A 13,506-nucleotide genomic window follows, 5' to 3' on the forward strand; every position below is an offset into this window, starting at 1 on the left:
ATGGATCAGTACATTACAAAACTGAACCACAACATAACTATTGATTGGACTTTCATGTCAAAAATAACAAACCACACTCCAAATATTATGAGGATTGTCCTATTAAGATCTTTTAAAAACATTTAAAAATACACACATATCACTTTACTGCTTAGGTGCATTAAAGCAAATTGTTACTGTAATATTGTTTACAGGGGACACTGGTTTGAATCGATTAAAAAAAAAACAATAAATAAATAAAATATTAATTTTTGATTCGGAAAAAAAAATTGAGCTTGTTATAAATGTGTTTGTCCCACCAGGCTTGGGCTGAGAGGGTGGTCCATCTGTTCCATCTCTTGTATGCCAGTCAGGACTTGCCACAGCTCCTCCTCATATGCCATGACGTCAGTGGTGGTCCCCTGCCCGTCCCTCTTGCTGCAAAGCGCTCCTCTGCTATGTACACCCCACTTACACATAAATAAGACAAGACAAACAAACAGGCAGAAAAGGACAAAAAAAACAACAAAAAATTTAAGAAACTAGACACACACAGCCACAAAGAAATAAAGCAGTAATCGCAATATGAAAAGAGCAAATAGCGCCAGAACTACCTACCTCCAAACACTCTCTCCTTTCTCCTATACACCTATCTCATTCCCATACCTGTAAGAGATTAATATGCAAAATCAATGCTTACAGTATATATAGGGCTGATGAGGCCAGACTTCTGTGAATTTGCACAACCAATTCCTACTGTACAATGGTTTCAAAGAGGAATACGCCGTATTTTTTGAAACTCGCTGTAGGATTGGCAAAACTTTTGTGAGTTACAGACAGTACAGCAGCTGCAAACTCTATAGAAGTCGCTATCTAGTTATGTATGAATCCTCTAACTCCCCGCCTATTACATCTGGTGAGTTTCAGTGCAAACTTCCTGGAAACTCACCACGTGCTCCAGCGAGACATTATTACGCATCAGTAACTTTAACATTATTACATGAGCCCCCTAGAGTCTGAGTAGGATTTTCATTATATTAATTTCCAGCTGTACTTGGGGAAACAAACCTACAGTGCTATGGATGGGATGTAGTTAGTTTCCCAACAGTCGGAATCCTGGACGTTGATATACCGATGCCGGAATCCCGCCGCCCGACATAATGCCGATGCCGATATCCCGAATGACATCAGGATACCGGCGTCGGCATCTCGACCCCCCGCCATCCTGATCATCCACAGCCGGGTAAGTATATAGTTTGCCCGGGGATGGAGGGGTTAGGTTTAGGCACCCGGAGGGAGATTAGGGTTAGGCAACCCCCCAGGAGGGTTAGAGTTAGGCTACAGGGAGGGGGTTAGGGATAGGCAGTGGCACCCCTGGGGGGAGGTTAGGGTTAGGCACCCCCCGGGAGGGTTAGGTTTAGGGTGCGGGAAGGAAGGGTTAGGGTTAGGCACCACCGGGACGTGGTTAGGGTTAGGCATCACTAAAGGAGGGTTAGAGGGGGAGAGCGGAGGGTTAGCATGCTTACCAGGCCATCGGGATTGTAGATCATCGGGCTTACAGCGTCGGTATGAGAACCAGCAGCTATTCAGTTGCTATGAACATAAGATGTCATTTTTATTATATATTTACAGAGACAAGTGCAGGTTCCCAGAGATTTAATACACAGTTTGACGAATTTTACTCCGTGACAACGTTACAACCACCAACTATTCTCTAGTAAGTGACAGTGTCTACTGAAGTTAGAAACATATTTCCTCCTAGTATTTAGTTTTAGTCATCATCACTGCCTGATAAAGAGCAGCTTTAAGTTTGTGTTTTCAAGTTTAAAGTCCACAAAGGCAAATAGACTAAAAAGGGAACTGGATAGGTGAGGTCAGCTTGGTTTGAGAGATATCTGCAGTGCTGCTTTAGTGATATTTGCAGGGCAGAACCAATACCGTCTAATCTTTCAATGATTTACCTGAGTACCTTATACTAGCATTATATCACACAGGTATTAATACTGTCTGCTGGCGAGATGTGGTGCTGCTGCAGGAATCTGGGAATATGAAGTCACTGATCTCAACTAAGTTTAATATTGAGGCATCAGAATAAATGTTGCACCTGGGGGAAGTGTTTTTCTACAGAAAGAGTTATTTTCATGGCTTAGTACTAGTCCATATGCTATCAATAGATGGAGGGGTCACAAGTACATTAGAAGCGTATATTCTTATTTCCTATACAGTTTAAAGCTAGAACCTGACTTTCAAGCATATCAAAAAACATATATGTGGAAACCAGGAAGCAGCAAATAGGATCTCTTGTGCAACATATTCTATTAGTTACTTATTACAACAAAGGCCCTCATTCAGAGCTGTACGCTCTGAGCAGAGCGCACGCTCTGAATGAGGGCCGCCCTCCATAAAAATGGAGTGTCCTCCTGGACGCTCGTATAGCTGTGGGTCACCACCCACAGCCTATACGAGCGTGCAGTTTGATGGCCGCGATGGTCGTGACCATCGCGACCATCGAAACTGCGAGCCGGAGCCTGCGGTTGAGGTTTTCAACCGCAAGCTCCGGAGTGATTTTGGCTCTATCAGAGCCAAAATCACTCCCATTGACATCACTAGTGATGTCAGTGGGCCGGCTTCTGACGGGAGGCGTTCCCATGGGAACACCCCCGTCAGGGAGGCACGCCCCCGGCACGCCCACCAAAGGGGGCGTGCTGTCAATCAACATCGACAACCCGCCCCCTTTGATCATACACAACGAGCAAAGGACTTTCCTTCGCTCGTCGCGTCTGGCGTATGTGCACGACGGAGCTCCCTCCGTCGTGCGCATGCTCAGTGCAGAACATTGACCCACTTGCAAGCGGACAGCCGCTCGCGAGTGGGTCTGAATCAGGGCCAAAGAGCCTAAATGGGCTGTGATGCCCAATGTATTAAAATTATAAATACTTATAGTGAAGTTATAAGTATCAGGAGTGTTGCAGGAAAGGTGGTTGGGGGGTGGAGGGGGGCTAGTTGAGGACATGCCCAGGATGCTGAAGTGTCCCAGTACTGCTCTTGTAATTATTATTATTATTATTAATAGTAGTAGCAGTATATTTATAAAATGCTAACATATTCAGCAGTCCTGTACAATGATTTATTTTTGTTCATGTAAATATATGCGGCTTCTTTTGTAGAAACTATACTACTTTTACAGAATGTCTATGAAACTCCCAAATTTCCGGTGAAAAGACAGCTCTATTGTATTCCCCCCCACCCACTTTTTTAATTCATTAATAAATTTAGTGAAGCGGGATTTGATGATGTGATCACAGTGGATTCCATCATTATGCAGTAAGAGTAGCTCCCTCCTACGTGATGTTACAAATCACTCCTCACTCCATTGCAATGCAGGTAGGGGTCACAATGATGCACAGTGTAATTCCCACCTGTACATGGAAGAGATGTTCATGATGATTTTGCCTGTGCTGCTCCCTATCTCAGGAACTCTCTCTCCCTATCAGATTCTCCACCTCTCTACAAATCTTCAAACGGGCTCTCAAGATCGACTACTTCATCAAGGCCTTCCAGCTCTCATGCTAACCCGCTGCTCTATGCTTAATCCTCCCTGTCTACCCAATCTGTGTCACGTCTGTCTGTCTGTCTGCCCCTCCTCTTTAGAATGTAAGCTCTCACAAGCAGGGCCCTCTTTCCTCATGTGCTTCTCCTTACTTGTACTTTCATTTACTCCTTACTCCCCACAAGGGCAACTAACACTTTGTTACTTATGCTCAGCTGCTTAATTTAAGTGTTATGCTCGCTTATGCAGCAATGTATATAAACCATGACCTTGTTCTGCATTGTATTGTACTGTAAGTCACTGGTATCTTGTTCATTTATTTGTTTATGTACTTTGTAAGGCTCTGCGGAACACTTGTGGCGCCATATAAATAAATGATAATAATAAATGATGTAGTCAAGTATGGTATATATAAACTGACAAAAATTAAAAAATCACATCTTTTCCTCCTTTTTGAGTACTTTGGGCAGATATGTCCTCCTTTGCAGTGCGCGTGTCTCAGCGGCCCTGACTACAGTGCATGTATAGGGGGGAGGGGGAGATGCTGAGCGGAGTCTTTGCCCTGGGTGACAGAATGTCTAGCTTCATCTTTTCAGATCTGAAGTCAAATCTTATGTGTTTTCATGCTGTGCTTGCTGCTTGAACCAAGCGCACACAACTACGAGCAATTCAGACTTATACGAAATTCGGTCGCATCTCCTCTTGGGGATGAAGGTGTATAAAGTGGTGGAAACAGGGCATAAAGTAAAATCATGAGATCATGTCAACATAATTGCAGCCTGTGCAGAGTTGTGTGTATGTTTACTTACGCCTATTTTCAGACATATCTTCTAAACCAGGGATAGGGCTGCGCAAGCATTGTGGGAGCAATTTCAGCTGACTTGCTTTTAACTTTGCATCAGCCTCTAAATCTTTAACTTAGAATACTTAGTTTGCCATAATTTAACCTTTTAACCTCTTGTTGAACGCAAGTTAACAGGACATTGGGGAATAGGCTCTTACAACTGTTTTGCCTTATTTGGAACTGCAAAGAAGAATGGGTGGATTTTATGTCTTTAGCAAACTTAAGGCAGTCCTGGTTTTAGATTTCAAAATGATGGGAGCTGGAAAGTGTTCCACTGCAGCTGAGAGCCACAGGTTGCCTATTACTGGCATAAATTATGATACTTGACATCTTAGTGCAGATATGATGTTTGTCCAATAGATGGCAGTGTGACGTCTAGTCCAGACTTGAGATTCCACTCAACAAAAGAAGGAAGGGGTGGTTACCTATTGCAGGGGTGGGATGTGAGGAGAGCTGAACTGTGTTTGGAATAATATGGTAATAACTTTACAGCAGAGGGGACAAACTGAGAAAGGTAAGACTATTGTGCTCGCCTTCATGCGCACTTCTATAGAGGCACTTTGCTGAGGATGTGTAAGTGTTAGAAGCATGTATGAACTAAAGTCAAAGTTTCTCACAATAGTTTGTCAGATTACACTCTGCAGGTACCTTGTCATGGCTATACAGATATTTTATTACACATTCAGAAATGTAATTGTGTACTGTTTAACCATTAAGTAACCCATGTATACAGAACAGGAGAACCTAATATCTGCATTGTTTCTGTAAGTTTTCTGTATCTGACTGTACATGTTCACTTGTGAAATCCAAATTTATTAGGCAGCTTGTTTAAAAGTCTTAAATGACCTTGGCTGCCTGGTTCTCTGTGCTGTCTTTATTGACTTTCTGACTGAACTGATTAGTGTTATTTAACCACTTTGTAACCTGTACAGGGAGGTAGCTGGGGCTCTCCAGCAGCTGGTGAACTATAACTCCCAGAGACATGTGTCAGCTGTGAGTTGTATCTCCAGGACATTTGGCAAAGACATATATTCCCCTTTTCAGCCTCATGTACTGATAGTGTATTGTTTTTAAGCTTCTTTATCACTCGATCAGTAGTTATGTTTCCATATGACAGATAAATCAGGTTATATTCAGTGTAAGATTTGGCTGCACATGTAGTGTTTACTAACAATGACATTGCCTGCAAGGTATTGTCCTTACAATTTCTTTCTTATGAATTCCCAGAGGCAGTGGTTTGAGTTTAACCTGCTTTCTTCTTTACAAACTAGTGATACCATTTGTGCACTGCATCTATAAGCATAAAATCTGACCATTGTTTTAGAAGCTATTAGTACATGCATTATATACCGCCCCATGATGTCCCTGATTGTTTAAGTACAACACCTCATAAAATGCTTCCTATTCTTGCCAGAGAGGAAACACATGGAAATCTCTGGGCTGCTCCCTCCACCTCCAGCAGCACTGATATTATTGCATTTTTGGACAACTTATCACAGTGTGACTGTACCAGAAGAATAACAACACAATAGTGTGTCACTTAAGGCAACATTTTTCAAGTTTTTGTAATTTCTGTCACTGAAAGCATGACCTGAATCTGTGTAACCCTTCAGCTGCGCAGTGTACACCTTCCCTGTAATGTACATTGTGCCTGGGAACAGAAACAGGTTTTTCAGATCTCTTTTGTAACATATGTTACAGTTCTCTTAGTAGCTGGTGTCTTGGAGACAAAATAATGTGTGTCCACTCCTGTAGGACACAGTATATAAAATACATGCTGATCACTTTCATGTTTTGTAAGAGTTTTAGAAACTTGAAGTAAAACAATAAAAAAATAAATAAGGAAATTGACCTAGAAGTGCAATATTACATTTCAGTTATTGCATTTTTACTGTATCAGTAATTTCATTTACTTATTACGAGTTATTTATTTTAGTTGCACTTGTGTCTATGTTTACACATCTTTGCAAAATTACCTGATTATTTATTTTGGTTACAGATTGTATTTTAATATTTATTTTGTTTTTCAATAACCATTTATTGTTTTAAATACAAGTTGTCACTCATCCTATTCTCGCAATAGGTAATTACTACTCTGCCAAAGTAGTAACAGGCCAGCCCTCGTAACAACAGCACAGAGCATGCTGCACATGTTTGGCTGGGCTAGTAGTAGAGTGACATATTAAACACAGCGTAACATCATAGCTAATAGTGGCAATACCCATTAGTAGTTAGACAATACCCATTTTTAAAAGGGGTGGGGATGGTACAGAGCTTCCCAATAACATTCTTTGCATTCCTGAACTTTGGGCACCTTTTGAATCCCCCCTCCCTCCTGTGTCATGAATTAGTTGACTCCTGGGGAGGAGGAAGGGTGTGATCCTTTTGCTATATGGAACACTTTATTATGTAATATGATTTGCATTACACAGGATAATTTAGTTGACCCAGTATTTCAATGAACAGGTATCTCACATGGTAATGTCATTAAGCTTTTTACAATCTGTAAGCCGCTGTTTACTAACATTGGCATTTGTAAAGGACTTCTTGTCCTGTCCCTCATCCAGACATCCTACAGACTTCATTTGTAATGAGAGAATGCGGATTCACCACAGTAGTGTTTTTCTATTTTCTTCTATGACTACCACAACAGACCATATTTTGAGTCTACCCTTATTACAGTAACTGTTGCACAAGTTCTAGGATATGACAGCCCATCAATTTGGACCTGTCTGGGTGTACTAGCAGCAGCGGTGGCAGATGGTGCCATCATTTTTGGTAATTGTTATTATTGAAGTGTAGGGCTTGCACATGTGGACGTTGAAATCAGGTTATCATTAAGTGTTGCTAAGGCCGCCAAATACTCATCAATGCTTATCCAAAACATGAAAGTGACTGGGCCTGTGGACAGACACATTCTGATAAGCATTCCCTTCACTGTGTGTCAACTTTGACATTGTCTGCAGCATTGGTGAGCGTTCTCGCACAGTACGTATGTACACTATGCTGCAGGTGGGCATTGAGAACACACTCTAAACACTATTAAATTAGGTAGAGATCATTCATCTATAGTAATATTATAAGAACGTTGTGTCTGTCTGTTTCAAACTACTGAACCGATTTTTATGAAAACTGCATCATTATGTAGTGGAAACCCCTAGAAATAACCTGCACTTTACTTCAGTTCGATCCTTCAAGTTAAAGCTGAGCAATAACAAAAACAAAATGTATTGACATCACCAATGCAAGAGATAGGTGTGGCACCATGCGCACGGCTGGTGAGGGGTAGGGAGAAAGATGCTTTGAGCCTGAGTTCACTGAAATAGGATAGGCTACATAGCAGTCTGTGCACAGGGACATTGGTGTGAGTGGTGGGTGAAGGCATTGCTACCACCAGTCTGTATAGCGCTGCTGGTCACGTGGGCCACTCCCGTGACAGGGCCCCTATGCATAGTAATACAACTAGAACACCTCAAATAAAAAAAATGTTGGAAGAAGCGATTTCATCGTGGGTGACGGGCATATCTACCTCTTGGCCAGGATGGCACTGGCCGAGGGGGCCACTAGCCAGAATCACCAGAGAAGGTAGCAGCCAAAGGATAAGGGCCTATCGTTGCACAGCACGACAGAAGAGGGAGTTCAAGTGTCGGGGGAGAGACTTGTCTGGTGTGACTATACAGCCGCCACGTCAGACTGACAGAATCTCCATCAGTCAGTGAGAAGGACGAAGGAACCTGCCCCTATATCCATTGTAGGTCCGTGAAGCGGCTCAGTGGAGGAGCCGGCAATCAAATAAAGTGCGGCCAGACGAGGTGGGGACCTGAGGTGGGGTAAAAATGAGGGAGAGCGGCAGCGTACCAGTGGCTGTGTGTTAGAGGACGTCCGTAGCTTTCAGTCCTGCGAGAGGTGGAGAGAGGCGACCAAGTCCTTTTTTCCTGCTCTTTCAACCTAGAGGGGATAGAGCGGGTGTTGCCGGCAGCAGGCAAATGGAGATCAAGCCCCCAGAGGCATCTGATTTGGGGGAGGAACATCTCCGGTTATAAATTAGAGGACAGGTCTATAGACCTTGAACTACTTGCAGAAACACGTTAGTGACCATTCAGAAAATTAAAAATGGGTTATTGAGTTTAACAGCTGTTCTCTTACCATATTTAAAATTCGGATGGGGGTGCCAGTCCCCTTTGACATCTGTATGCTGGGTCACACCCGGGATTTTGTTTACACGCCCATCCCAGGTGCAACCCGACTGACGGCCCGACCCAGCACTAATGCCAGGTCAATGACATCACCACCATCACGTGGTGCGCCGGCGCTTGGAGATGATCTCGTCTCCAAGCGCCCGCACTTCCTATGCAGTGAACGGGACCAGGGTCACATTGACCCAGGTTACCCAATCACACTGTCCTGCGAGCCAGATTGAACACACATACAACTCTTCTTGTGACCAGAGTTGAAATGCCAGGTCTCTCGATCCTGGCTGTTTTCAACCTGTCCCTTTCACACTGCACAGTAACCCAGGTTGCTGCATGTTCACGTGTGATAACCCCGATTTTTGCTTGTAGTGAGAACGGGGTATTACTTTGCCAGGGCTGCTCGGACCCATAGATACACCCCTGTGTGGCTACGTATGTGTAGGGTATTGGACCACTTTAATAAAAAAAAAAAATCAATGTTAATATAAATATCTAGTTAGTGTTCAAAGTATATGTGTCCTAAACATCAAACCTTCACTGTTATTGTTACATGAAGTTTGAACATTTCCAGCGGTGCAGCATTTTGTTAGCTAAATATAGTTCTTGATGCAACTACAGTTACACATGATATTCATGTTTAGCTTCTTATTTTTTTTATTACATTATGATTGATGTTCATTCTAGCACCCTGCACCTGTCACAACCGGTGCAGTTCCTCTTTCCTACCTGGGGTGTTGCTCTCTGCTCTCGTGCTTCTAGCACACTCAGCTAATGCATCAAACTGCTGACGTACAGATCAGTGTGTGCTAGAAGCACCAGAGCAGAGAGCGACACCCCAGGCAGGAATGAGGAACTGCACCGGTTGTGACAGGTGCAGGGTTCTAGAATGGACATTACTGTATTATGCAATTAGGGCTCACTGGTGGTCAGTAGCGAGACTTATGTGTGAGTCTAAGCAAACCACATTGTAGTTTCTAGGATAACCCTTGGGTTGGAATATGTTGCTTGCAACTGGAGTTTCTTGGATTTTACATGGGGATATGTGTTCTTTTTAATACAGAATAATTTGACAGTTAAATACTTATTTAGTCTGTGGTATCATCTAACCAGACTATGCTTGCTAGATTTTAAAATGTAATGTAAATTGCATTTATCAATTTGGGACCCATGTTCTTTATAAGAGAACAACACAATAATGCACTTTTTTTTGTATTTTTGTTCACTGTGGGATCCCGAGATGAAAACATGCATACCATCACTTGATACTGGGGTCAGGCTTCCCAGTTCAAAGTCAGTGTCATTGTTCCCAGTCAGTGAATTTACACACTGAGACATTCATTCATTGAAAAGAAAAGAGAGGTCAGCACCTCGGGACCTTGATTGAATCCTTTCCTTTCTTTACTATGCTATAAATGTGTGTTTACAGCGAGACACACACATCTTTGTACAGCTCCTGATATACAAAATACACTTGTAAGGTAATAGCAGGATCTCGTGCAACACGTTATCAGTGGTCATCTACTGTAATCAGAGGTGACATTATGACTTCACTGTTCAGTATGTGCAAATAATGATATTAAATTAAACCATTTCAGCTCCTCGATCTATGCTCTGCCTCAAGTTGTAGCTTTTTATGTGGTCAACATGTAACTTCTCAGGGAAGAGTAGTGTAATAGTTGTGTGCAGTACTATAAACTAAGGACTATAATTTAAAATACATATTTCATGAGGAAGATAATCAATGTGTTTAAATGATATGTACTCTTGTTAGCTAGCCAATAATTGTCTTATTGTTTCCCCATAAGTGGCTCTGTGTCATTGAATAGATTTACAATAGGGCTTTGTAAACTTTTTAATTTGATAATGATTATTTTATTAACATTTTTATAGATCCCGACATTTCTCCATGCTTCTACATAATAAAACAACATTAACAAACGGACAAATCGGTATAGGAACCTGACTCGCAAGCTTTCAATATTTATAAAAATAATACTTTGACAAATGAGGTTACATGTCACAGATTGAATATTAAGCCAGAGAGATTGCCATGAGAAAAATGCACAGTGGGGGCTACATGATAAATAGTTTTTGCACTAGTAAGGCGCTGACGACTCGGGCTGCAATGAACTCCCACAGATAAAACACCACTTTATCCAAAGTCTTTTACTCCAATTCAAAATCGGGGTTTCCAACCGCGCCAACAAGTTGTTCCATACAGTTCTTAGTTATTGATTCTTCTATCCTCCCCTGATGGTATCTCTCAAAAACAAGTGGATATTTGTGGAAGAAGAAGATATATACACTAGTGAGGACAAAAGTCAAACCTAAGTCACACAAGTGTGAATTCCCAGAAGACCAAAGTAGAAGTAATCTTCAACCAACACCTTGGTATATTGTTTTAAAAGGAAATAAGATGGCACCTCAGTGTGTAAAGGCAAACTCCAAATAATGGCTTACATTTGTGCTTACATAAAATAAACATGCACCATGCTCATAAAGGTATCTTTAAATCTTCTCCCTTCTCTTTCAATTTCACCTGGGATGCATATAGGTAAAAACAAACTCCAGGTGTATAAAAACAATATTCTTTATTAACACCACATTCTAAAAGATGCGAACATCCGTACCATCATGCATATACAGTATTCAGATCACCTTCCGGATGGAACAAAACCTGGGTTCAAGTGGGTGAATACACAGAATCTGTATAGTGCACCGATAACGGACTTCTCACCAGCCACTAAAATCAACGCGTTTCGACTCCTGTAAGCGTCTTTTTCAAGATTGGTGGAACATATGATGGTCTCTCTGAACATCCAGCCACGGCCATGTATTCACCCATTTAATTAAAATTTAATTAAATTTTTTTAATTAAATTAGGGGTGCCTAAACTAATGAAAAAGTTGATTTGGGGGTAATTGGAAGACTTTTTTTTACCCCCAAAAATGACATGTAATTCCAATTGCATATTTTAGTCTTTAGGGGGGTGTCCAAGGGGTTCAGCACAGTGTCCCAACACTTTAACCTTAAAATAAAGATTTTTCCTTTCCATCTCTCACCCTCAGGGAGTTGCGAATGGAAAAATGCAAATTCAGTCTCACTGGTTCAGTGCGAGTTGCTAATTGGATTACAAAAGGAATTTGCTGTGCGAATTCAAAGAGAAAATAGCAACTCGCAATTCGCACCTAATAAGATTGACCCCATAATGTACTGTTGGATTGGAGGTCATAAGCGGGGGATTGACAACTATTATCGGAAATTTGAGGAAGGCGGCGTATGCTTATAACAAGCCGTGGCTCGGTTCTTCAGCATATTCACAGTGAAACCCAATAGAATAACAATGTGGGGGGATCTTCAGAGAGCAGAGTGGGGGCCTCGAAAGAATGGTCGGCTAGTTCAGCCCCTAGACAGAACATTATTTGCGTATAGGAAGAAATAAGTGTAAGTTTTGTATGAACTGCGTAGTAGAATGGTCTAGGGCAGTGGTTCCCAAACTTTTTTGAATCACTGCGCCCTAGACTACCAGCATTGTTTTCACGGCACCCCTGATCCAAAAGTTTGTTATTGAGAAATTCTGAAAAATGTAGGAAAGTAGTAAAATGAAGTAAATTGTGCTTAGTTGTCATCCTTAGGTTAATTTATGTGGTGGTGGACAGATTTGTGCTTCCTTTTTTTCCACATATTTACATTACATTGACCATAAATTGATTTGGTGCTGGACAATCAACCTGAGGCACACCTGCAAGTGTCCCGAGGCACCCCAGGGCGCCATGGTGCACAGTTTGGGAACCACTGGTCTAGGGACATTAAGAAGGTGGTTTGAGAGTTTGATAAACTGCCTAAAGCGATGCATTTTCAGGGAACTGTTGAAGGTTTGTGGATGGGGGGAAGAAGGGAATTCCATAGAGATGGTGCAGCTTGATAAAGTACTGTAACCGGGATTGGGAGAAAATATGTTAATAGTAGGATTTAATTTTACATTTTAGTAAAGTACAGTTAATGACTGGACTAGCAGAATACCTGTAGAATAATATGTGCCAGGAAAGTTAGTTTACCCACTGCATTTAATAGAGATAGTAGGAATGAATGAGTGAGTTAGAGAATGTACAGAAGAAATTCCAATAGTAGATGTGGGAGATTAGGGGGTATATTTACTAAAGTGAGAGTTTTAGAAATGGAGATGTTGCCCATAGCAACCAATCATATTATACTTAACATTTAACTAGTTCCCTTTAGAAGATAAGAGCTAGAATCTGGTTGCTGTGGGCAACATCTCCATTTCTAAAAACTCTCACTTTAGTAAATATACCCCTAGGAGTGCATGAATAAAAATTTTGTAGCATCTTCTATGTTTTGGAGGTATTTCTTAGCTACATGTAGCAGGATTTATATATTGGGGCCAGAGAACAGTTTTAGGGTGATTCTCTGTGTCAAGCGTGGGACATTTACATATATTGAAGTTGGATGTAGTTAGGATACCGACAGGCGCTATCCCGCCCGCCGATATCATGGCAGCCACATCCCGACATGGGACTAAAGATAGGCGTCGAAATCCTAATACCTATCATTAGCCCTACTACCAAATCCCATCACCCTGCTTACCAAACGTAGGTAAGTTTTAGCATGTAGCCACGGGGAGGGGGGAGGGTTAGCGTTAGGGACCCCTGGGGGGACTTGGGGTTAGGCACCCCGGAGGGGAATTAGGGTAGGGAAAGGGGGGTTAGGTACCACTAGGGGGGGGTTAGGGTTAGGCACCTCCCCCCCGGGAGGGTTGGGTTTAGGGTGAGGGGAGGGGGGGTTAGGGTTGGGCACTAACGGGGGGAGGTTAGGGTTGGGCGCTAATGGGGGAAGGTTAGGTTTGGGAGGGTTAGGAGGGGGGGAGAGGGGAGAGTTAGACTACTTACCTCATGCAGTCGGGATTCCGACCCGTTGGCCTG

The 13,506-nt window shown here is 42.2% G+C and overlaps 1 protein-coding gene across 1 annotated transcript in view; it reads left to right on the forward strand.

Annotated features, from left to right (window-relative positions):
• Positions 1 to 4,775: 4,775 nt before the first annotated feature.
• CGNL1 (cingulin like 1) overlaps positions 4,776 to 13,506 on the forward strand; it is a 149,347-nt gene continuing 140,616 nt past the window's right edge. The window contains exon 1 of the mRNA XM_088445190.1: positions 4,776 to 4,887. The gene's annotated coding sequence lies outside the window, so the exon portion shown is untranslated. The remainder of the gene's footprint in view (positions 4,888 to 13,506) is intronic.

Source organism: Taudactylus pleione, unplaced genomic scaffold (genome assembly GCF_031769625.1).
Source record: "Taudactylus pleione unplaced genomic scaffold, aTauple2 ptg000019l, whole genome shotgun sequence".
NCBI lineage: Eukaryota > Metazoa > Chordata > Amphibia > Anura > Myobatrachidae > Taudactylus > Taudactylus pleione.